The following is a 26,684-nucleotide window of genomic DNA, read 5'->3' on the forward strand; positions in this document are numbered from 1 at the left end:
TGCATCTACCCAGCTTGCAATAGATTTAACAGCTACATTAGTTGTCAGAATTTAAGACACAAATGAAAACCCATCTCTTCCAGCAGGCCTATCCAGTCAATTTTAAGTTGTGAATTTAAATCTGCATTTTATCAGTGGATTTCAAATTGTATATCCACTCTGTGTATCTTGTTGTATTTTTAATAGTATTGTATGTTTTGTTTTAATGATGTTGTATCTTGCTTAGAGATGCGGAGAGAAGATGAGTAATAAATATATTATTTTAATTGTTACTACTACGACTATCTGCTTGATACTTTGTTTTTATGGAGATCTTTAAATTGGACAAAAGCACATCAGGTGGCATTGAGAAGATCCATTTCTGACTTTGAGAAGCAACACATTTCTGTTCGGATCAATTTAGGCAAGAGCCATTTTGTTTCAGAGAGCCTGGTACCTCTAGTTCAATAATCAGGCTTTATCTGGAAAATAATAACACTGCTTAGTCAGTAGATATCTGCTAAGACACCATGTGAAGTATAAGGATTGCACTCTATATCAATTCAGGTCTGTTCTAATGTAGTATGATTGGTACATCTATTATCAGTGGTAGGACTTTTTAACCAAACACAATAGCAAAATAGTTTAGAACAGAGCAGATGGAAGAAGAAACATTTGTTGGTTGAGGAAGCTTTGTCAATAAGCATCACAGATGGTGGTTGGAGGAAGCAGAGTACAGCACATTAATATCTGGGAGAGGGGAAGCCTCTGGGGGTTCTATTTAGCAGCTCACTGCTTCTTTAAAAGCAATCTTTATTTCAGTAAGCACCACACATCCGTCTTAAGCAATGTATTTTATTTATGATTTGTCAAAAGAAGAACGAATTGTGCTGTTGATTTTGACTTTAGACTGAAACTTAAGTCAACTTTAAAAAAAATAATGAGAAAGAGGGAAAACACTATGAAAAAGAAAAATCAAATATGGCTAGATGAAGAATGTCTTTCTCTGCCATTTGCCACTCCATTGTGACATGAAATAGTAGTTTCTTTTTGATCATTTTTTGTAAATAAATTAATGTAATTCAATTCAATTTGTTTGAAATCCAGTGTACTTCTCGTGTATCTAAAGTTAGCATTGTTTAGAAGAAAATAGCATATGTAGAGTCAAGCTTCTGCTTACATTTATTTCCCAGATGTAACATTGGATGAATTCACTTGAAAAATATAATCTGAAGAGACAAACAGATGAAATTGGCAAATGGAAATGATGCTCTTGAGAGAAGCAAAAGTATCAGTACTCTCTTCACAGAACATTATAATAGTTCTGAATATTTGATATCACTTGGGTTGCATTTTATGAACTTCCATGCAAACATGGTTGCTCATTGGGCATTAAGAATTAAGCAGCACCGTGGAATGAGACTACTAGCTAGTCCATGAGACTACTACTAGTGGAATGAGACTACTACTAGTGGAATGAGACTACTACTAGGTGTACCTGCTTAGAGATGGAGCTGCATGTGTTGACAATGGATTGTCTAAATGTCTTTCCAATTATGCAGGAATTCCCATTGGAATTGCCAGCTTGTTTGTAACTTGATTTTCCTTATTTATTTGATTTCTATGCTATCCTTAAATTATTGCTATAACAAACTGGAGACAAAGGTAACAAACTATATACAATATTTTCCCATGTCCTCCAATGGACTAGCATTGTCAGCACACAAGTTCTCATTGTTTTAACTCACAATTTTCCTGGACTTTGAATATGCCATTTATTCAAATTTTGTTCTTCTTTCAATTAGGGATAGAATAATCATTCCATGGCTGATGTTCTGTTACTGATTTATGAAAATATACACAATTTCAACATTTTTTGTGTCAACCAAATGTTTCATTGTACAATGATTAACATTTCCCCAAACTTCTCTTTATATGTGGGTGGGGATTTTTTTTTTTTTGCAAAGGACAAATGTTTTCTGTCATTTTCTATTGAAAACACTGAAAGCATTGTCTCTATAGAACAAGTCTTGAACTGAAAAGATTCTCGCATGTCTGTAATTCTAATTTTCTGGTTCCTGGAACTTGAGAAACCCAGTTTTTGATCATTTTTTCTAAATATTTCTCAAATGTACTTATTTTTGCACTTAACATTACATAATATGCACATTTTTGCAGACTCTGAGCTTTCTGTTGTATTTATTTATTGAAAGTACAGGCTCTTTAAATAGTTGCCAAAGCAGTTGCACAGTCTGGTGACATTGGTCTTTGCCAGTAAAGTCTTAGTGAAGTTTTTAAACAAGATTTGATGAAAGACATACAACTAAAAGTCTTGGAAGTGCCTTCAAAGATGGCCTTAACAAATCTACCCTGGCTGCTGTATCAATAGTACTGACTATTATCAGTAATTTCTTGGAAACTGGATCAGATACAATCCCAGTATTGCAGGGCACAGAGATGACACAGATCCACATTGTCTGATTACTTAGCAATGTACAACATGGGGTTTGCCAGATATCGCCCCAGTAGCCTTAGCTAACAGCCACAATGAACAGTTCTGCTAAAATGATGGCTCCATGAATTGCAGTGGCCACTTCTTTGAATCATCTGACCAAAGCCTACATGGCCATTGTAACCACCAATGTCAACAAAACATTGTATACTGGTGTGCTAATGAGCTCAAATTCATTTCAAAACTTTATGTATTTGAGTGGAGCTCAGGAAAGAATTAATGATTTTAGAGCTCTTGTTTGGAACTGGAAAAAGGTAGATTCCTTGATCATGTGGACATTTTTTCATCCTTAGCTTTGCCTCCTTAAGCCTTACAAAAGCCTGGAGTAATTTTTAAAACCCTTTAAAACACTATTCATTATTTTAGAAATTGTTTATTCATTTTCTTTTTTTTTATATAAATATTTTTATTATTTTAAATATATATAGAGTGGGGAGTGATACAAAAGGAAAGGTAGACAAACATGAAACAACAACACCACATGTAGGACTGACAATACATTATATATAGTACATAGTACATGAGACAGTGCCCCAATGATCCCCCCTCCCCCTCCCGCTAAAACCGACTTCCCCTCATCAACCATTCACAGTATCGGATTCTTTTTCTGTTTGAAGTATCATTACTGATTTTCTCTCCTCCTTTTATACATTAGAACAATAGCTATACTTCCTTCACTACTTAATATATTATTCTTCTTCCCTTAAAACAGTACGTGTTACGATCATTGTATTGCAGTTTCCCTTTTATAGCATTTTATAACATGACATTACATAACATTACATTTATTGTTCAGTATATCCACATGTTTCATTCTCAATATAGTCTTTAAACAAGTTCCAATCTGTCATCGCCACCCCTTTTCCATCATTATGGCGCAGCCAGTAGGTCAGATCATCCATCTCTTGGATTTCCAATAACTTTCCTAGCCATTGGGTTTTAGTTGGTGTCTGGTCTTGTTTCCACATTTTGGCATATATCATTCTTGCGGCTGTTGTAAAAAAGATAAATAATTTTTCCATATTATTGTTCGGGAACAGTTTTGAGTCAAACATTCCTAGTAAATATATTTCAGGGAGCATGGGGATGTTAAGTTTTAAGATCTTTCTACATTCTTTGTGTATGGACCTCCAATATTCTCTCGCTTTTTGGCATAGCCACCATAGATGGTAAAAAGAGCCTTCCTTCGTTTTACATTTCCAGCATCTGTTATCTGTGTTCCTATACATTTTTGCTATTTTCTGGGGTGATAAGTGCCAACGATGCAGCATTTTTAACCAGTTCTCTTTTAGATCTGATGAATAAGTATATTTTAGGCGTTTCCTCCAGATTATTTCCCATTCCTTTAAATGGAGGGGTTTTCCTATGTCTTTAGCCCATTGAATCATTGAATGTTTGATCGTCTCTGTTTCTGTGGCCCATCCTAATAGGTTTTGGTATATGGATGTTACTATTTTCCTGTCTTTCTTTTGGATTTTTTCCCATGGGCCGTTTTCATCACCAAAGCCTATTTTCTTATCCTCTTTGTAGCTTTCTTTAATTTGTGCGTACTGGTACCACGAAACGTTCTTAAATTCGTTGGCTATATCTTCTTGTGTTTTAAGTTCTATTACTCCGTTCTTTTTGCATAGGATATCTTTGTAGGATGGCCAGTGGGTCCATCCTAGCAATCTGTGTTGTTTAGCCTCCAGTGGGGAGATCCATAGTGGTGTTTTATGGTAGTAGAATCTTCTGTATTTGTTCCAGACTTTCAAAATTGATGATCTAATGAAGTGGTTCCCGAAATTGCTTTCGGTTTTCTCCCCCTCGTACCAAAGGTACGAATGCCAACCTTTACGGAGGTCGAAACCTTCAACTGTCAGCGTTTTTATGTTGGTGAGTCTGGTCCAGTCCCTTACCCAGAGTAGGGCACACGCATCATGATATAAATGCAGATTCGGTAGGCCAAAGCCTCCTTTGTTGACTTGCATTGTCATGACTGCGTGCTTTATTCTTGGCCTTTTTTTCCCCCAGATGAATTTTGTGATCTCCTTGTCCCATTCTTTAAATACTTTATTGTTCCTGATGATTGGGAGATTCTGGAAAAGATAGAGCATTTTAGGTAGGGCATTCATTTTAAAGGCCGCTATTCTGCCCAATAATGATAAGTTCAATTTACTCCATGCTTCCATTTCTTTCTTAATTTCCTGCCATTTTGGTGTGTAATTGTTTTTTAGTAAGTGTAGGTTTCTTTGTGCTACCCAGATTCCCAGGTATTTAATCTTGTTTGTTGTCTTAATTCCTGTAAGTTTTTCTAGTTTTTCCTGATTAAGTTTTGTCATATTTTTGGGTAGGAGCTTTGTCTTTTCCTTGTTCAGCTTAAAGCCCGCCGCCTTTCCATACTTCTCAATTACCTCCAGCCATTTAGATATGTTTGCCCTCGGGTTTTCCACCACGCAGATGACGTCGTCTGCGAAAGCTCTGGCCTTGAGTTCTTGCTTATCCAACTTAAGCCCTCTTAGCGACGTGTCCTCCCTTATTCTCCTTAGAAGGATCTCCAGGGCGAAAATAAAGATGGACGGCGAGAGAGGGCACCCTTGTCTGGTCCCCTTCTCAATTTGGAATTCTTCCGAGTATAGCCCGTTTATTATTAATTTGGCTCTCTGGTCTTTATAAATCGCGTTTATCGCATTTCTAAACTGGAAACCAAAATCCATCTCTTGGAAGAGTGTCTTGAAGAAAAACCAGTTGATGTTGTCGAAGGCTTTCTCGGCATCGATGGCAAGAAGTGCCATTTCTTTCTGATGGTTGATATCGTAATATTCCAATGCATCCAAGATGATCCTCGTATTGTCTTTTATGTTCCTACCTGGCAAGAAGCCGTTTTGATCTTCCCCAATCCACTTTGTAAGGAAGGTTTTAAATCTGTTTGATAGTATGTTGGCAAATATCTTGTAATTATTATTCAACAAAGAGATTGGTCGATAGTTCTTTATATCCTCTTTGTCGGTTCCTTCCTTATGTATTAAGGTGATTTCTGCCGTCTTCCAGGACTCTGGAATTGAGCCTTCTAGCAGTACTTTATTCATTACTTTTTTTAGGGCATCTACAGTCTCATCTACCATTGCCTTGTAAAAGCATGCTGTGTATCCGTCGGGACCAGGGGCTCTGTTATTTTGTAGGCCCTTGATCGCTTTTTTAATTTCATCAGCGGTTATTTCTTTGTTTAGCAGATTCCTTTGTTCTTCTGATATTTTTTCTAACTTTTGGTTGCTTATGTAGTTTACTATTTCTTCTTCATTTGTCTCATTCTTCTTATATAGATCTTGAAAGAAGTCTTGGAATGCTTTTATTATCTCTGCGTCTTTTATCAGGATTTTATCTTTTATTTTGACCTTGGGAATTCGTTGTTGCTGTGTTTTTTTTCTAATTTTCCAGGCTAGGAGTTTTCCTATTTTATTAGCATTTTCAAATTCTCGTTGTCGGATAAATTTTAATTGTTTTGCCATCCTTTCGGAATCCAATCTATGTTTTTCTTTCTTCAGGAGTTCCAACTTTTCTTTCGTTGCCTGGTTATCCGGGTTATCTTTAAGATCTTGTTCTGCATTTTTTATCTGTTTTTCAGTCTGCTCTTTTTGTAGCTTTTTTACTTTATTTCTGATTATTTTCTGTTGAATCAAGTGCCCTCGGAGCACCGCTTTATATGCATCCCACACCGTTTCTGTCTTTGTTTCTTCTTTGGTATTGAGCTGGAAATACTCCTTTGTTTTCTCTTTATACCTCTTGATGTCTTCTTCTCGTTTAAGCAGGTTGTCATCCAATCGCCATTTTCTAGGTCCTTGTTTATGGTTTATTATCATTGTTATTGGGCCATGGTCTGAATAGTCCCTTGGGAGTATTTTTATTTCTGATATCTTTGTTATGATTGACCGTGTGGTCCAGATCATGTCTATCCTGGACCACACGCGGTGCCTATTGGAGTAGTATGTGTAGTCTTTTATTCCTTCATTATGTATCCTCCAGGCGTCTTCAAGGTCATATTCTTCCATACAGGACAGGAGGCAACCCGGGAGTGTATTAGTGTTTGTGGTTTTATTCTTGTTTTGAGGGGTGGTCTTGTCTAATTTGTGATTAATGATGCCATTAAAGTCCCCCAATATTATCAGATGGTTATACTCCCCAGATGTTATCTTTTCCTTTAGGGTTTTCACAAATTTCCTTTTGGGACCATTAGGTGCGTAGATATTGCAGATCAGTATACTTTCTGATCCTATCATTATTTTAACTCCTAGCATTCTCCCCTCCTGGTCCTTGAAGATGCATTCAGAGGGAATATTATCGTCTATGTATAGTACTACCCCCTTCTTTTTCTCTGGGCCTGACGAATAATACATTCTGCCTAGCTTTTTGTATATTAAGTGTGCGGTGTGGCGTTGCGCTATATGTGTCTCCTGTAGGGCTACTATATTATACTTTCCCTTTACTATTTGGCTAAAGATGGATTTCCTTTTACTAGGGGAATTCAAACCATTCACGTTATTAGAATAAAATTTTACCTCTTGTATAAAGTCATCCATCTTTTTCTTCTATTTCGTCCTGGTCCATGTCGCCATCGTCCTCATCCTCGTCCTGTTCTCCTTGTCCAAGTTCATAATCACTGGTCATTCTGCCGATGTCAGGGGATTTACTTCTCTTCCTCTTGGACTTTTTCCTTTTCTCCTCCGGTCTCTGGGTCGTTCTGATTTTAGCCTCCTTTTCCAGTTTTTTGTAAAATTCTCTGGCTTTCTCTTCTGATGTAAGCCACCATCTTTCCCCTTGGTAGGTAGTCATAATTCCCTCCTGTTTTTCCCATCGAAACCTGATATTTAGCTTTTTTAATTCATCAGTCAAGAAGAAGTATTTTCTTCTTCTATTCAATGTGTTTGGAGGGAATTCTTTTAATATTGTTACTTTGGACTCTTTATAGCGTACAGTCTTCTGGCGGCTTACTTTCAGTATTTCATCTCTAGTCCTTTTTCTAACCAAATTCACGACAATGTCTCTAGGGGATTTGTTTCTTTTTGCATAACTCGTTTGAATTCTATGGACTCGATCTATTCCGTTATCGATTTCTTGTATCGGCACTTCCATTAATTTGTTTAACAGATCTATTATAATTTGCCTTGTGTTTTCACTCTCTTCCTCTGTAACATTCCTGAACCGAAGTTGGTATTCGGTCTCATTTTGTTCTAATTTCTCCTGTGCTCTTTCTAGTCTTTGATTTTGTTTTTCGATATAGGTTAATCTTTTTTCCATTTTTATCTGTGCCTTCTCTATCTTCATATTATTTGTTTTAACTACTTTTATCTCCTGTAATGCCTCAGATATTTCTCCTTTCATTATATTCATATCTTCCTTAAATTCCTTTTTAATTTCTAGTATCTCTGTTTGTATAGCTTTTTGCTGCGCCTCTTGTTTTTCTGCCCTTGCCTGAAAATCAGTTTGGAGCTTATCTTGTTTCGCAGATAGACCTTGGATTTCAGTTTGTATTTCCTTTAACAGTTCTTTTATCCCTAGCTCTTTTGGTCCCACTTCCTTTACACTGGGTTCCTCCAGTGGCCCTGCCACAGAATGTCTCCTAAGGGAGCCCTTTGGGTCTTTCAGATCTTTTAGATCTTTTGGGTCTAGTTTTCCTTTAGGGTTGGACATGTTTGTTGTGACCCGTATATGAGCTCCTGTGAGGGGAACCCAAGGGAGGGGAAGAGAAAAAAAAAGGGAAGAGGGGAGGTTTGGTGTTTGTAGAGGGAGGGGCGAATGAAAGAGGAAGGGAAGGAAAGACACCCCGAGGCTATTTTGTTTCCTAGTGTTCTAGTCCGTGGCCTTTGGAGGTCTATTGAGGTGGTCTATGAAAGTCTATAGCATTCCATAGCATTCTGACCCCTCACTACAGGGTATCACTCCTCTTCCCATCCTCCGTATTGCCCTCTAGTTTTGTCCTCTCTCGTCCTCCTCCCTCCCTCCGTCCCTCCTCCGCAGCCTTCCTCCCCCCCCCAGTTCTCACTGTCCTTCCTCGATTCCGCGTTGTCCTTCTGATCGTCAGTCCATGTTGTCTCCTCGCCGCCGCGCCTTCGCCTCTCGCCTCGGGGGGGGGGGAGTGAGACCGCTGTTCCAAGCAGTCAGACCTCCACCCTCCCTCTTGGGTCTCTTGGTTCCTCACTTCTCCTATCCTCACGCCCGGCTTGGATTCCTGGCCGCTCCTTCTGCTGTGCCTCCGCTGGGACGTTGAGCCGCTGAGATGTTGCGTCACATCCGGATGTTAACTCTTCCGCTTTCTCCCCGCTCTCCTGTCGCTCTGCCGCCGCGTAGCCGCCAGCCGCCGCTGGGCCCCGATCCCGATCACCCTCTGCTGCCGCTCCGCGCCGCTGTCGGGCAGGCTGAGTTAGTTTACTGTTAATTTACTATCTGTTGTATTTACTTTTCCCCAATTTGCTGGGCTGGTTTGATGGAGTTCCGCTGGCGTTTGTTGGCGGAGTTCCGCTGCCGTTTGTTGTTGGCAGCTGTTGTCCCTTCACGTTAACTTGGGTTGGAGTAGGCTATCAGCTTTAATTAGCTTTAATTAGCTTTTGTTAATTGTAGTTGGGTGCAGTTGCAATCCCTTCCTGATGGCTTGGAATTGTATAGAATATTTTGCTTAAACTGTTCCTCTATAGCAATTCCTTTGTGTTTAATCCGCTCAGCCTGTTAATAACATTATACCGATCTCTTCTTTGTGGTTTCTTTGCGGTTTCTTATTCTTATTCTTCTATCTATCCCGGATTTTCCTCTTCCAGCTCTTCCCTCTAGCTGTTTTTAGTTCCTCACTCGTTGTTATTTTGTTGCTATAATACTATTTTCCTGTAATACTGTATTTCTTTGTCTTCTCTGTTCTCGGTCGCTCTTGGTCTGTACTAATTAGCTTTTCAGTATAGCCTTTAACTTAGAAAACAATAATAATAAAGGAGTTGCTTATTTGCATATGCAATCAGTCCCACCAATAGTCCTTGAGTAAGTAGAAAACATTAAGGAGAGTAATGGCGAATGATTGAATGAGTTCGTTCCTTCTTACTCACGCTTATTTTGCGTAGCGTATTTCTTCTTTGTTTATATTCTTCTTGAGGTGGCCGTGGAGGAAGTAAGTGCAGAGTTGCCTCTGCTTCCCGGTACTGGGCTCGCTTGCTGTTGCCGTTGCCAAACAGGCTTGACCCTTGCCGCCCCCCTTCGAATGTTTATTCATTTTCTAATGACATAAAAGTCATCTAAAATCTCAACCATCAAAATGAACATCCTTCCTAAAATGCTTTACCTCTTCCAGATGTTACCTATTATAAAAAACATAAACATCTTTAAGGAGTGGAATAAGGACATATCAAAATTCATATGGCAAAATAGAAAAGCGAGAATCAAATGACTCAATTTGATTGATGAAAAAAAAAAGAGGCGGATTCAGCCTACCTGACCTCAAGTTGTATTATGAGGCTAGCGTTTTAACCTGGGTCAAAGAATGGACAACTTTACAAAAAAGAAGCATCCTAACAATAGAGGGTGCGGATCTGAGAAGGGGATGGCATGCATATGTCTGGTATGACAAAAAGAACTTCACAAATCACTATATAAGGGCAGGACTAATTAAAGTACGGGAGAAGTATAAATCAAGACTCTATACAAAAACTCCATTATGGCTATCACCCCTTGAGGCTTTTCAAAGGAGGGAATTGGGCTGGCAAATTTGGCCAACCTATAAAGACTTACTAAAGACAGAAAAATGGAAAAGATACTTAAAGAAGAAATGGAAATTAAGAAGGCTTTTAAAAACTATTCTTGGTTTCAAGACAGACAAACAAAATAATTTTCAAATCAGATAAAAAAACTTGGCTTCAATGAGGGAAACTCCTTTTGGGATAAAATAAAGAAGTCAGACAGCAAACTGATTACCAAGATTTACAAAAAAGTACTACAGTGGACTACTGAAACAGAACAAATAAAAGAGTGCATGATCAAATGGGCTTCTAACATAGGCCACTCACTCCAATTAGAAAAATGGGGAAAAAATTGGACCCAAAAGATGAAATACACTTACGCGATTGAACTAAAGGAAAATTGGATGAAAATGATTTATAGGTGGCATTTAACTCCTTATAAAACCTCAAAATGTTATAAAAAACCTCGGACAAATGTTGGAAATGTGGGCAACAAACTGGAACCTTTTTCCACGTCTGGTGGACTTGTTCAGAAGTAAAAAAAGTTTTGGACAGAGATACAAAAAAAAAATACTAAATAGAAAAATAGAAAAAGTACCGGAATACTACCTGCTAGGTATGTTGGACATAGTAGAAAACAAAGAGAAAAAAATCCTTTTCAACTACTTAGCGATCGCGGTGAGAATTGCATTTGCAAAAAATTGGAGACAAAAGGAGATCCCCAAAAAAGAGGACTGGCTGAAAAAAGTCATGGAGGTTATGAATATGGATAAGCTTACCTACTGGATTACCCCAAACCTTGGCCTACAAAAAAAAAAAACCAGACAAATTGGGACCTGGTAAAGAACTATCTTAAACAACTAAAAATAGATTAAACAAACACTCACAAGAAGACTAGTAAACGCAGGGATGCTTCTTTTTTTTTTTACTCAATAAAGGGACCAACAATAATGAACTCACAACCACCAAAGAATAGAAGGAAGTCAACCCATTTCCACATTTTGAAACCATTTTTTCTTTTTTTCTTTTTTCCTCTTTCCCTCCTTTACCTTGCCCAGCAGCTCATTTCCAACTTTTCTATCTTCTTCATAATATTTCCCCACTTTCCTTGTAATAAAATACTTGTTTTCAATAAAAACCAATTGCAAAAAATTAAAATCTTACTTTCAAACTCTGCATTTTGATATGTACATTATCTAGTATATAGATTTCAAAAATCAAACATATTCTAATCAAATGACTATTGTACATTTTTGTACTATTGCTTTTACATGTGCATATTGTACATGTAAAAACAGCAGACATAATTTTGCAGAAATTAATAACCCAAAGAATAAATTCTCTTCCAATCCACATATTAGAATATAACATATGGATGAGGTATGTATATTTTCAAATGCAAACTAAACAAAAAGCTATCTTTTTATTACTATTTATTTACAATTGATGCCTGCGAAACACAAGAGCATTCTCACTTTCAGGTTTATAAGTTTCGGACTGCAAATTGTTCAGTTACAGTTCACTCCTCTAGGACCTAGAAATTGTGAAGTGTAAATGTGGACGGATATATATATATATATATATATATATATCCCTTTACCATCTATTCATATTGTGCTTGACATTAAGGGCCTTTGTGTGACCGTCTGACTTGGATTTCCCCTGTGTGAAACAACAACTACTAGAGGCCTGTCAGAAAATACAGAAAGAAGACATATTTTTGTTGAGTACATAAAAACCTTTTGACAGAATAATCAAGTTAAACCTCAGCTGAAGATATTGTTTGCTAAAAAAGGTTATTCCAGCTGTTGTTGACTTAATGGTTATAAACAAAAGGTTTGCCAAAACAAAGATATAAAGAAATACCTTTTATGGTCCACAGGTTTATATTCCTGTTAAAAAGGACAGGATGGTCTTCCTATTTGTCATAAAATTAAAATGTGACAATGATAGTCAGCAGAGAACATTGGGCAGGCATTTCATTCAGAAATGTGTGCATTGTACAATATGGTATTTTTGAATAATTTTGGTTTAGGTACATTCTTTTTTTTCTTTTTGCCATTATATAATTATAATAAGCACCATGGGCATAACCTACAACTGTTCCAACTTGACAAGGAGAGTCCTGATTGATTGTCTGTTTTCCCACTCTTTAGCTTCCCTTTAAATGTCCCAGTTTCTCTCTCTCTCTCTCATCCCACTTTCTCTCTTTCTACCTCATCCTGTGTTGAAAAATCAGTGTCTTAGCATGTTGCCAGAATGCTTCCTCCTCGGAGCCCACTGGATGCCATCACACGACATCAGGCAACTTCCAGGGGGGGTCAGTGGAGAAGCATCTTGACAGGATGATAGGATGGTTCCCTTGGAACATGGAAGGCTTCCTGTGTTGTGTAGACAACAGCAAGGGAAAGCTGGGTGGTAACCCCCCCCCCCCCGGGATGAGGTAAGGGATGCAGCAGGTGATGCAGAGCGTGGGGCAATGGTGTCCCCCACTGCTTCATGGATTCACCACGCTGTGTGGTTAATCCCACTGCTGCTCCATGGAATAGGACCTCGATATGATGATGTCCTTATTAGTTCTCAACTTACTGCAATTGCTGCAAATTGAGTTCAAAGTCAAAAAGTAGTTTGAACTCCATTAGCTCAGTGGTGAAGAGAGAACAAGAGGGGCTGGTGGAATCTTACCCTTCCCTTTAGGTTCTGACAAATGCAACCTTTCCTATATTTTCTGTTTCTCCTCATGAATTACTTTTGTCATCTTGACCACACTCTGATGTTGCCTGGCCACGTGTTTCACATTTTTATCTAAGAAGTGTGGAATGTTATGTAAAGAAACACTATTTACTTCCAAACAAGCTAAACTATGAGATACCAACATGAATGGAATGGGTGGCGAAACTACATGACTATGCAAAGACAAGCAAACTAACAATACTTTAAGAGTAAAAAATGTAGACAATGTAGACAAAAATGAGTTTAGTTGAATGTGGCTCAGAATTAACTTCAGGCTTTGATTAGAATAAGTAGCTGTGCTCATATGTAGAAGTAAGGCTTCCTTTTCATGTCATCTTTTTTATGTACATATAATGTAGTTTTGTGTAGTTAAAATATGTATGTTATATAAAATTATTTTTTTAAAAACAGTATAAGCCATTGCTGCAAAAAATCAGAAACAAATGAAACATTGTATATCTGTGAAGTGTATACCATGAAATCGCTGTTACTATGTTTATCTGTGTCCTGTTTCAAAATGAGAGAATTCTGTAACTCTGAGAACATGCATCCCTTTTCAGCCAAGGTAAGCATCAAATTCACCTGGCTTTCCATGTCTGTTTGTAGCCAAGGAGAGTGGGTTAATCCAAGATATGATGTATAATGATCTCAACACAAGAAGACATCCGATTTCTGGACTGTGATGACCTGAGTTCAAAGAAAAAACCAGCCAGTGGCTCTAGCCAAGCTTGAAATGCTTGGGGGAATAGTTGAGAAGCTGCAAAAGTAAAACCTACATATCCCACCTTAGGAATAAAAATAGTTTATAGAACAAACAATATGTTTGTGTGGATGGGTATTTATTAGAGGTGTGCATTTTTTTTGTTAGTCATCATAACTCATATCAAATTTGTTACATTCATACTTACTACACGATATCCAACGCACTGGCATTACTCGCACCAAAAACTTCAGAATTGAAACTTACCCAATACATTTTTGTTTGAATTTTGTAAATCTTGGAAGCCCCTTGCCATTAGGAAAGGGAAGCAGCCAAGAGAAAGCAAAGTTCACTGGGAAATAGATTGAGAAAGCACAATATTCTGGGAAATGGAGTTTGGGAAGGCAAGGAGTCCTATCCCTGAGAATTGAAAAGGACCTGCCCTAAACTACATTTCCCAAAATTCTGCTCAGCATCAGAAAGCCCCAGTCAAGATAGGGGAGAGATTTGTCCCACAGCAGCCAGCCAGAGTTCCAATAATTTGTTGAATCTCTAAAGACGAGTACTGACTGATACTTCCAGTAAGTAGATCTCTGTGCTGAGCTAGGAAGAAATCCCTTAATAGAAGTTCTATTGGATAATATGAGAGACATTCAGTGAGATAGCTGTTGTGTTTTTACTTTTTTTTAAAAAACACACACACATAATTTTTGCCAAAATTTTAAAATATTCCCTAAAATCAGTAGATGTATGATTATTTTTTGAAAGTTGGGAGGAATTATCTCTTGTTATCTTTTCCTATCCAGGAAATAGCTCTTGTAGGTTTTTTTTAAAAAAGATTGTTTATTAAATTTTTGGAAATTCCCCAAACCTCAGTGGATAAGCTAAATGTTCCGAAACCTGATGAGCTAACAGTGTTAAATGTGTTCTACTATTCTAGCAAATTTCACTCTAATAGCTGTAAAACTGAGGGGAAAAGAAGCCCCTGAATTTTCCTCACTTGTACAATTACTATAATGAAAATGTAACAAAATTTCATTACTTTCATTATAGTAACGAAATATTCAATAATTATAGTTTAGAAACACTTTAGAAATGAAACACCAGTGCCCCTAATTTTGTAATGAGTTTTGAAACATTGTTTTCATTGATAGTACAATATCCATAAGAATATTGCATCAACCTAAAACAGCTCAATACAGGGCCTGCTACCTTTGAACTAAGTTATTTTATGTCTTCAAGCCTGCAGTTGGACTAGCATTAATTAAATGCAATGGTCTATTTGGGTGCAATTGCTGTGTCTCTATTATTTCTGACACGTACGAGCCCATAGGAAGTCTTAGAACTATTACCTAGGATTGAAATTGTTTATTCCATTTAAAAATGTTTCTAAGTGTATGTCACTGAAATTTTACATTGCAATGAGCCAAAGGGAAAAGAGCATACATCAAACAAATATATGCATCTAAATCATTGAATTTTAAGAGAAAGATGGTGTATAAAATGGATTTTCACATTATACATATAAAAATCCATTTGGCACCTTTGAAAAACACAGTCAAGACAAATTTCAAAGAAACAGACTTCAATACTCTTCTTAGCAATGAAATTTAGATTTGATAATATTATCACCTTTGTTCAAAAATTCTTTATCATACATTGATTATTCCAGGATCAATTCTTAGCCTGCAACTTGAATGATACAGATATATTTTGACATCTGCAATTATCTTGTTCTCTTTTCATAGACAGTTCTAAGAATAAAAATTCTAAGAGAGCTGCTAGCTGATGTGCTAGTGTGCTTCTTATTACCTTCTTCCTTTCCCTTATATTTTCTTTACACCTCTGATACCACCTTACACTATAACTCTGCATTACTTTTCCTTCCCAATTTCCCTCTGAGTCAAAGGGCAGCTTACAAAAAAGATCACAAAATTCTTTTGTGTTCTCTTGGTCTATATATTCTTCAAAAGAAGTCAAAGTAAAGAACAATGCTAAGGACGCATTTAGTTTCTCATACAGGGTAGAACATTGATTTTGAATGCATACAGAGATATGTTTTTATAATAGACAATGGTTTTTCCCACAGCTCTAAAGCAGAAATGAAAATTCAGGACTCTGTATGCATGACTTTTCAACTCTCCTGGCAACTGAGGTTAATATCAAATTGTAGCTAACTCTTGTGTCAATTTTGGAGGACACTTTCATTGTGCATCCTCCATTGTGCCTCTAGTATTTCTACAAAAAATTCTCTGAGACTTTTTTTTTAAAAAAAAATAGATCTCCCTTTGTATCATTTTTCCAGAAAACAACACTGCTCCTTTTTCTTCACATAGAATCATAGAGTTGGAAGAGACTTCATGGGCCATCCAGTCCAACTCCCTGCCAAGAAGCAGGAAAATTGCATTCAAAGCACCCCCAACAGATGGCCATCCAGCCTCTGTTTAAAAGCTTCCAAAGAAGGAGCCTCCACAACACTCCGGGACAGAGAGTTCCACTGCTGAACAGTTCTCACAGCCAGGACGTTCTTCCTAATGTTCAGATTGAATCTCCTTTCTTGTAGTTTGAAGCCATTGTTCCACGTCCAATGTTATTCACAATTTATATTGAAGACTAGCTGTACCCGCCATGCTTTGCTGTGACCCACCTTCCACCCCTTTCTCTCCTTCCTTCTTTCTTCCATCTCTACCTGTTTCTTTCCTCTCTTTCTTTGCTCTTTGGTTACATCCTTCCTTCCTTCCCTGTCTTTTTCCTTTCACTTTTTTATTTCCTTCTCTCCTTCCTTGCTTCTCTACCTTTCTTTCTTTCCTTCCTTCCTTCTTTCCCTCCTTCTCTCCTTCCACCTTTCCCTCCTTCATTCCTTCCCTCTTTCCCTCCTTCTGTCATTACTTCTTGACTGTCCCTTCTAACTCTATTCTGTAAGTCTATTTAATTTGTATTATATAGTAATATATAATAGTAACATATTATATACTAATGTATATAACAATATATAAAATGTTGTATTTATATCTTACATAGAAAGAAGGAAAGGAAGGGAGGAAAAGGAAGGAAAGGAGGAGAGTAAGAAGGGAAGGAAGGAAATGAAAAAAGGAGGGGCAGAAAGAAAGGAAAAAGGAAGGAAGGAAAGGAAGGAGAAGGAAGGAAGAAGGAAGGAGGGTACGAAGGAGGGGGATGAAGAAAGAAGGACGGGAAGGAAATGAAGGGGAAGGAAATGAAGAAAGGGAAAGAAGGAGGAAAGGAAGGGAGGGAGGGAGGAAAGGAAGGAAAGGAAGGAAAGGAAGAAGGAAGAAGCGACAGAGTGGAAGAGAAGGAGGGAAAGAAGGAAAGGAAGGAGAAAGAAGGGAAGGAATGAGGGAGGGACAGGAAGGAAGGAGGGAAGAAGGAAAGGAAAGAAAGGAAGGGGAAGGAAGGAAGAAAAGGAAAGAAAGGGGGGAAAGAATGGAAGGGAGTGAGGGAGAGAAGGAGTGTGGCAGAGGCAGCTACCTCCCGGTCTGGATGTTAATAGGAGTGTGTGTGTGTTAAATGAATGCTCATGTTGCCGGAGACCGCCAAGCAGATCAAACAGACTTCCTGCAGTGAAGGGAGAGAGGCAAAAAAGAGTTGGCAAAGAAGAGAACAGTCTCTCTCCCATCCTCCCTCCCTCCCTCCCTCCTGCCTGCTGCTTCCACCGGGGCATCTTGGAGGAAGAGGAGGTGACGAAAGGGAGGGGGGGGCAGCCAAGAGGCAAAAGGCTGCTGCTTCTGCTGACAAAGAAGGGACTTGAGGCGCCCATCCACCGTCCTCCTCCTCTTCTTCCTCACTTCTAAAGCCTAATGCTTTAACCGCTGGCCATTTCCCCGCCAGGAGGAAGGGGGCATGACCATGGGTCTCTTTGTGGTCATGCAGTTTCTCCTTTGTGGACATGCAGTGTAGAAGTCCTTTCTGCTTTTTTTTTTGAGTGAAGGACATACATTGGCCTAATAGCTGTATTGTGTCCAAATTTGGTGTTAATTCCCCCAGTGATGTTTGAATTTTGTTAATCCCACAAACGAACATTACATTTTTATTTATATAGATGAAGGACTTTTGCAGCATCCAAAATTATTTTGGGAGTTAGTGCAACTGCACCATCAATGCCATCAAATAACCCCTAATCCAACAGAAGCTGCATTGTTCATTATAGAATAATTGTTTATTACATGGCTCTCAACAAATAAAATGATTTATGATTAATACTAGAACATTAGTGAGGGCCAATGAAACTGACACATTATTAGAAATTCTGTTTTTACTTTTCTTCATTGAATATTTCTACCTGCCGTCTATCTTAAAAATATTCTATTTCCGTAAAGCCTACTCTAAACTTGCTTTTTTCTTCTAACCACCTCTACAAGATGTTTTGTCTTATTCATCAGTACTGCAGATCTTCTGTTAATGCTCTTTTTTTCTCATAGTTTTACTTTGTTCATCAGATATTTACTGAAGAATTTTAATATGTAAAATTTCAACCTATTTTGACAAATGTTTGTCCTTGTTGACCAGAATGCATTGGGCTGCAGCAGCAAGCTATGGCATTTAGTCATTTTATAATAAATAAAATAATGGAAATTTCGAAATTTTTAAAAGGAAAATTTCGGAATTCTTTAAAAAAAACGAAACGCAAGGGCCCCCTAAAAACAAAATGAGTTTAGAACCAAATTTTTCTGGGGTTACCCAAGCCTAATATATATATATATATATATATATATATATATATATATATATATTAGGGCTGGGCGGTTTCGTTTCGTTAATTCGTAATTCGTTAATAATTCGTTAATTTTTTCAATTACAAAACAATAACAAACCATTCTGGAGCAATTATTAAAAAAACGAATTTTCAAAAACGTTTTGTAAATGCTTCGTATTTCGATATTGTATTCGTTTCGTTATTGTTTTGAGGTCGTTTCGTTATTATTTCTGCATGTCTGGGCCAGTTTTATGGTTTAATTAGTGAAAAAAAATTATAATATCACACCAACAGTCAACAACAGAGGGAGAGGGAAGCTTCAGAAGGTTTTGGAGGTTTTTTAGCGTATTTCGCGGTCGCGTCCGCCATTAACGAATCGATTCATTATTGTTTCGGAAATCGATTCGTTAATTTTTTACCATTTACGAAATTTCGTAAATATCGAACTTTTTAAAAGGAAAATTTTGTAATTATTTTAAATATCGAAACAAAAAAACCCCCCAAATACAAATCGATTTTAGAAACAAATTTTTCCGTTGTTACCCAGGCCTAATATATATATATATATATATATATATATATATATACACACACACACACACACACACACACATACAGAGAGAGAGAGAGAGAGAGAGAGAAGTAATATCTGTCCGCTCTTTTAAAAGAAGTGATTCTCAAGAAAATCTATACCTCAATTCCTTGATGGTGATGGATGTGTAATTTATGAACATGTATATTCTTTCAAGATGACTTCAGGTATTTGGGAACACAATGCTTACCTCCTTACACAGTTCCTCACTGATGAAAAAGGGTGAGTTCCTTCAACCATTTAATGCCTGGAGGAAGATGCGGAGTGTTTGGAACTATGCAGCTGCAACCAGGAGGAAGATGGCATTGTTATGTATAAACCCATGGTCAGATGTTTCTCAATCTCTCCCCATTCTCCACTGGTGATCACATTTCTGTGGAAAGGAACACAGGAGGAAAGTGAGTCCTTTTTCAGAGGAAGGAGAGGAAACATCTTGCAAAATCATCAAGTCATTACTGTGCAATATATCCCAATTCAGGATCTCAATTTCTGTGTTTGTGTGTCTGTACATGTCAAAAATAAATTGTCAAATGTTACGGGGAACATACTCTGTGAAGCCCATTCCTAGAAGCCCAATGCTGCAAAACCTGCATCTGGAACAAGAAGGACACAATTCTCACCATAGAAAAATAAAAAAAGAGATAAGTTTATGTTATGTGGAGGATTGGACGTGAAAAATCACACTAGCTCTTGAAACAAATGTGTGGCTTCTCTTGCTGATTCTCTGAACCTCCTAGTTAGTAGGAAAAATAACATGCAAAATTATTCATAGACATTTTGAAATCCAAGAATACGTTTTCTGCAAGTCAGGAAAGCCTGTAGGGAAAAATAATACAAAAACAACATGTTTTTGTAATTGTCTACTGGTATTAGTATCATTGTCTCCTCTTGTGTTGCACAGGAATTAGAAAACATATGGCTTTTTTTCACCAACTTGTATTCTACACAGAGAATGCATTACATCCGCAGAAAACACTGTGTGAAGGACCACTTTTTGTGCAAAATGATTCTTGAGCAAAGTTTTGGGATGACCAAATACACAGAGAATATGGCAGAGAAATATTCATTTCTCCCATAGCAGGAGTAATTATACATCATCACATCAAAGAAAAAAATAGTTGAAGATTTACACCCCTTCCTCGTGCCCTTTTTGAAATATCTGCAACTACAGGGAATGTTGAAAGAATGGAGGACCAAAGACTCTTTTGAAAAAATTGAGGTTTCCTGATACTATGGTTGCCGGATAGTTACATTTCCATTTCAGAAGCAGCTGTAAATTACTGTTTTAATAAAAGGAAAGGATCATTACTCTACTCATTACTTCTGGCCCACAAAGCAAGTGATCAATAATTGTTTTATTTCCCCTTCTGTATGTTGCACTTTGTTTATTTTCCTCATTATTACAAATACAAAATATACCTCCTTTTACATTATTGGAACAGCATAAAGCATATCCCTTTGTCTTGTTGGGGAATATGGCATTTTTTCTCATTTATAAAGAGGGAAAATGCTATTGTAGTCCCTGAGTATTTTATGTGAAAGCCTTTCATCAGTACCTGATTTAATTCTGCTTGTGAGTATTAAGCACACAATACAAGGAGATGAGATCAATTCTGTTTTGTGAGGACTGATGATATAAGCAGAACAAAAGACTTGGAAGAAAGTGTAAAAATCAATTATTCAGTCAATTTCACCAAATGTAGTCCTAAGCAAAACACAGGAAGCCTTAAGAGTGTGTTTTTGTGCTGTTTGTTTAATAGCAGAAGATGATGCTTGAAAACAGCTAGGGAAATAAAACTCAGTTAAGAGTTTTAACTCCATTGTGAAAAGCAAACAGTGGCTATTCTGCTTTCAGTCTCACTGGGGTGGTAAATCCATTCTTGGTATTGGTCTGAACTTAAGGGGGCTAGTTAGAAAGAGTGGGGGGCAACATCACTGGTGAATCTCCTTCATGTTGGAAGTAGCCCCACTGCTGAATCCCCTCTGAATTGTAGTCTGATCCATTCAGTGGACTTAACCTAGTTTGGAGATTGGATCCAGTGATCTGTATATTTCCTTAAAAGTTGAAATTAAAGCTTGGTGTCATATAGAACCTGCAGTCATTGAACAAAAATCTTTAAATTGCATGAAAACTGTTCTCTTGAGAATTTCCTTGTTGTTGCTCATGTCCCACCATCCACATAACCCCTTTCAGTCATTCAGATTTGGGTTAACTTCATCAAAAGGTAACAACTAACCCTCTCAATTTCTGTTACTGCTGTTACTGCTGTCTTACACAGAAAGGAGTAGTCTGAAAATAAGAGTCTTTGCTCTCTTTTTCAAGCATCTTGGGATCCTGATAAAGCATAACATATTTGCTGATGAAAGTTCATTTCTTCACATGTGGGAATCAACAATTTCTATTAATGTCATATGGGCATTGCTTCTGCATTTGTGTGAACAATAGAGGAAAATGCAGACCCACTTGCTGCTTAAAGGCATTCACAATTAAAGCTGCCTTACTGGAGGAGGCTCAATGATGGAGCCAAGTGACAGGAAATCTATAAGTGGCAGGAGTGCTGACAGCTGCTCAGCAGGGCCTACTTCAGAGGTCACTGAACTTTGGATGAAGAATGAAACACCAAGCAGCTGGCTGGCACTTCTGAGAAGGCACCATTATAAAGTTGTGTTAACTCTTATTCATTATGGTATGCTGCTTGGTGCTCTCGCTGACTCACTACACAGAAGGTATATCAGATAGAAAGAGAAAACTCCTGAACAGCAAAAATTATCAGTAGAAATTTATCAGCGGGCTTAGGATCTGTATAAAGCTTATTTTATAAAATGTTTTAAATGTAGAATAAAGTATGACTCCCTAATCCATGGACTAGATATCCATAATTTCACTTACTCATATTCCAAAATCTATCCCCTCCTGAAAATGTTTGTGTAGCTCTCCAGGTGCTCCAGTGCTATTATCCATGGCTTCAGGTATCAACCGGGGGGGGGGGGGTCTCCAGCAGATACAGGGATTATACTTTATTCTCCTACTATTTATTAGCTGTTCATTTGATGAGTAGATATATAGGATTCTGGGTTGCAGTTTGAAGATTTTGCAGTTACTATTTCATGCAGATCTGCCTGAGTCCATGGACCATTTCAACCCATTACACAATGAAATAAAACACAATTGAAAATACAATAAAGATTGGGGGGTTCCTACAGAAGACTGCCATTTTTTGAAGAGATTACTAGTTTAGTACATGGTGGGAATTTTCTGATGTCCTTGATCTGGATTCAGGAAAGCATTTGGTAAGGTTTCTCATGATATTTTGATTATCAACTGAGTAAATATGGAAGAGATGGAAACAACATCTGATGGATCCATGTTTGGGAAACTTGCTCTGAGAATTGCCATCATTGGGTGTGCTTCAAACTAGAAGGAAGTACAAAAAAGGGTGCCACACGATTCTGTCCTAAAGCCAACTCTTTTCAGTTTCATTTCACATGATTTAGATGATGAGGTGGAGAGAATCCTTATGAAATTTGAAGATGATACAGACTGGAAAATGGGAGCAGAATTCAAAAGGAACTTGATAAACTAGAAACCTGGGCTGAAATTGATAAAATAAATTCAACAGAGACAAATGAAACATGCAGGTATAGGATAGGGTAGGTAGGTAGGTAGTCCCCTGACATTAAGTCCAGTCATGTCTGACTCTGGGGTGTGGTGCTCATCTCCATTTCTAAGACGAAGAGCCAGCATTGTCCGTAGACACCTCCAAGGTCATGTGGCTGGCATGACTGCATGGAGCACCGTTACCTTCCCGCCGGAGCGGTACCTATTGATCTACTCACATTTGCATGTTTTCAAACTGCTAGGTTGGCAGAAGCTAGGGCTGACAGCGGAAGCTCATGCCGCTCCCCGGAATCGAACCTGCGACCTTTCGATCAACAAGCTCAGCAGCTCAGTGCTTTAACCCACTGCACCACCGGGGGCTCCTAATAGGATAGGGTACTACATATGAAAAAAAGATTATGCTGATTGTGATAATAATAATAATAATAATAATAATAATAGAATAATAGAATAATCCAGCAGTGTGGTGTTGTAGAAAATAAGGTAAATGTTATTTCAGCCTGCATTAACAGAAGCACAGTTTTCAAGCTGAAGGAAGTAATGGTACCATAATATTCTGCAATGCGGTACTGTTTTCAGCTGTGGGAACCTCATTTTAAGTAGGATATAAACAAGTTGTAGTGGGTTCAGAGGAGGGCAGTGAGGATGATAAGAAAACATCTGAGCAGAAGTTAAAATAGCTAGACATGTTCAGCTTGGCAAAGAGATGCTATAGGAGTGACATGATCCGACCCTTTAACTACCTCAAGATTGCCACAAAGAGCTTTTTGCCTCAGAAATAGAACTAGGTCTAATAGTTTTAAGTTACAGAAGGACAGATTTCAATTGAACAAGAGAAATAACTACTTGACAGTGAGAGCAGTTAAGTAATGATATCAATTGCCTAGTGAGGTGGAGAAGTCTCCTTCTCTGGATTTCTTCAAACAAGAAGCTGGACAGCTACCTGCTGAGGATGCTTTAGCTGGAAATCCTCTACTGAGCAGAGGATTGGACAGATAACACACAAGTTCCCTTCCAGCTCTATGGTTCTATGCCTTTCACACTTTCCATATTTAGTGCATACATAAAATAAAATTAGTTTTACATTTACCAGAGTTCTGTGATTTTTTTCCCAGCGAACTCTGCTCCCTGCTACTTCCCTCACCTAATGGCAAGAGGCCATTAATCTAGGGAGGAAAGGCAACCCATTTGGCTTTGCTTTGCTTTCTTGCATTGAAAATAAAACTGATTTCGGGAGACCTCTGAGATATACAAAATTCAAACAAAATTACTGTAGGTATTAGATAAATTTTGATTCTTAAGTTATTGGCACAGGCTTTGCCCATGTGTCAGATATTACCTTGTGGACCCCTGGATATTATCCATGTTTGTCCAAGACAAAAGACAGCATGTATACATGACCATGCATAGTGCACATGTGCACATGCAAACACATATATGCACATATATACATGTGTTGTCCCATAAGTAACAAGAATATTTGATTTTTTATTGAACATAAATGCAATTACAGTTTATCTCCTTCTAAATGGGCTTCTTGTGATCAAATACAGTGATTCCAGCTGTGCTGCCACTTTTCATAACAATGGAAGAAGTCTTCACTTGAGATGTTGCAACTGCCTTGATATTTTCAACTGTCCTAAATACTGTAATTTAAGGTGGGTTTTGAGCTTGAGGAAAGAAATTGCATGAAGACAAATCAGGGCCTTAATATGGATGTGGAAGCATTCAGAACAGCCTTCACACAAGTCACATCGTTATCAGTTCTTGAAATTGTAGGACACTGCTCCAGATCCATCTATATGTTTACTCATGTTAAGACACAAAAACAACTACACGCTTTGCTGACATACTGTTACAAAGGTGTAGACTCAACTGAAGGTCAAATTGTATGCCTACACCACCACCACCACCACCACCACCACCACCACCCCCCCGGTTCCAAAAACCATTCTCATTATTTTTGGGACAGACTACACATATAGCCAATTCAAACTTACTACTGCTTCATCTCATGCTAGCATGAGAATCATGAGACCCTACTGATGTCATTGAGGAACATCTCTAGAGTTTCTTAACATTACTTGATGGTATCCACCAACTGGAGTACAACAACAGGAGAACTGGACAATTCTTGTCCTCTATCTATTGTCTGCTCTAACAGGCAAGGTGAAACACACATCTTTCTCACTCTCTACAACCCAATCCTTTAAATAGATAGAGCAGAGATTGAACCTGACTTAACCTGGTACAATCTAGTATCTGTATACTAAATTTTTGTGTCATGTCTCTGGAAGCACTGCCTTGCATAAAGTATTTGTTGTAATCTGCCTTGGGCCTCATGTCATTAAGTGATTGTTTTTTATCAATACTTTGAGTGTTGAGCTGGGAATCCAGGAAACCAGTGTTTTGAAAACCTGCTCTGGCACCAATACTCACTGGTTCACCTTGGATAAGTCACATTCTCTCAACTTCAGAGGAAAACAATGACAAACCTTCTCTGAATCAATCTTGTAAAAAAAAAACCTCCAATGATATTGTCACCAGAAGTCAGAAATGACTTGGCAACCAACAACACTGAGAAATAAGTAAGAGCAAAAGTGTGTTTCCTTAGGTCACTGAGAAAAAGATGAAAAGGTAGTAAATGATGCAGAGAAAACTGCTATACACGATTCATGCCAGATACTTAAGGCACCTTTTTGTGAGATTTTTCTCTGTAGCCACAAGGTCAGAATCTTGTTTTTAAAAGAAAATAGAGATTCTCATGATATTAACACATAGCTTGGTCTGCTGTGTAAACCCCAGGCAGCTAGTATTTGCATATCTGATTTACTGCATTCCGTTCACCACAAATGTGGGATTTTGCTTCTCTTCATGAGGCATATTATGTAGATAAGTAAACCTATTTCATATCCAGCAAAACAGGGCTCTGAATGTTTATATATCTCAAAAGGCATTTCTGCCATCAAGTATTTTACAAAAGCAATAGAATAAAAGAGCTAATCCTGTAGGTGCCAGGTCCAATAATTCAGTCTTTTTCTGCATGAAAGTGAGATTTTGCTCATCTATTTGCTGATAAATCCAGGTAATTTGAATGATTACACAAGGCAATTGCAGATGAGGCACAAGTCCTGCACAAAACCAGTATCATTTCTTTCAAGCTTTTTCTTCCTTTAGTAAACAAGCATCATCTGGTCAAGAAAAACCCCAAAAGGGTAACATAAATGAACAAAATAGGAGACAATGTATTTCTAGAATATAGTTGTGTTGATCAATCTTTCTAGAAGTTAATATAAATACCTGTTGCAAATTCCAGAGGGAAATAAGAAAAAAAGAGAACTCTATTTTCAAAGATTTTATTTACCTGGGGACAAGAAGTCAGAAAGATTTATGCTACTGAGAAGGAGATCTGCACTTATATCCAAAACAACTGGTAGAAGTTAAAAGGTGAAAGGGAATGAGATTTGCTTCTAAACATTAACCTGAAACCCTATATCATGGTGAACCAAAGTGGTAACACATTCTCACCAAACCATCTTTCGTAATGCTTCCACAAGGATTGGAAAAATATCATTTAAACAAGTTATCTTGGTTCCCTCTCAGATTTTGCTCCATTCTTATTGTTGAGACAAAGGCTACAGAATACATTACTGCTGGAATCCAGAAAGGTATATGTGGATAGCTGACTTTCCTTTGGAATGAGAAGACAATGGAGAAATTGATTCTCCGAAGTGCCTGAGATTATTAGATCACCAACGTATTTCACAAATGTAATTCCTTTCTTGATGAGAAATCTGAAACCATTTTTGAAGCTTAGGAATATTAAATCAGGTCCAAAAGTAGAGTAGAAAATGTATAATCTTTGTGTGTGTGTGTGTGTGTTCATTTGCTTTGCTTTCTTGCACTGAAAATAAAACTGACTTTGGGAGGCTTCCAAAATTTACAAAATTCAAACAAAAAATATTGGGTAAGTTTTGATTCTTAAGTTTTTGACACAGGCCACACCCACATGTCAGATATTGCCTTGTAAGGATTAATTTAACAAATCTGATACAATGTATGAAAACTAACGAAAAAATTGCACACCCCTATTTTTTATATGCTGAAATTAGAGCCCCCCTGAAGGAAAATCTTATTTTCGAAA

The sequence above is a fragment of the Anolis sagrei genome, chromosome 1, assembly GCF_037176765.1.
Source record: "Anolis sagrei isolate rAnoSag1 chromosome 1, rAnoSag1.mat, whole genome shotgun sequence".
NCBI classification, from domain to species: domain Eukaryota; kingdom Metazoa; phylum Chordata; class Lepidosauria; order Squamata; family Dactyloidae; genus Anolis; species Anolis sagrei.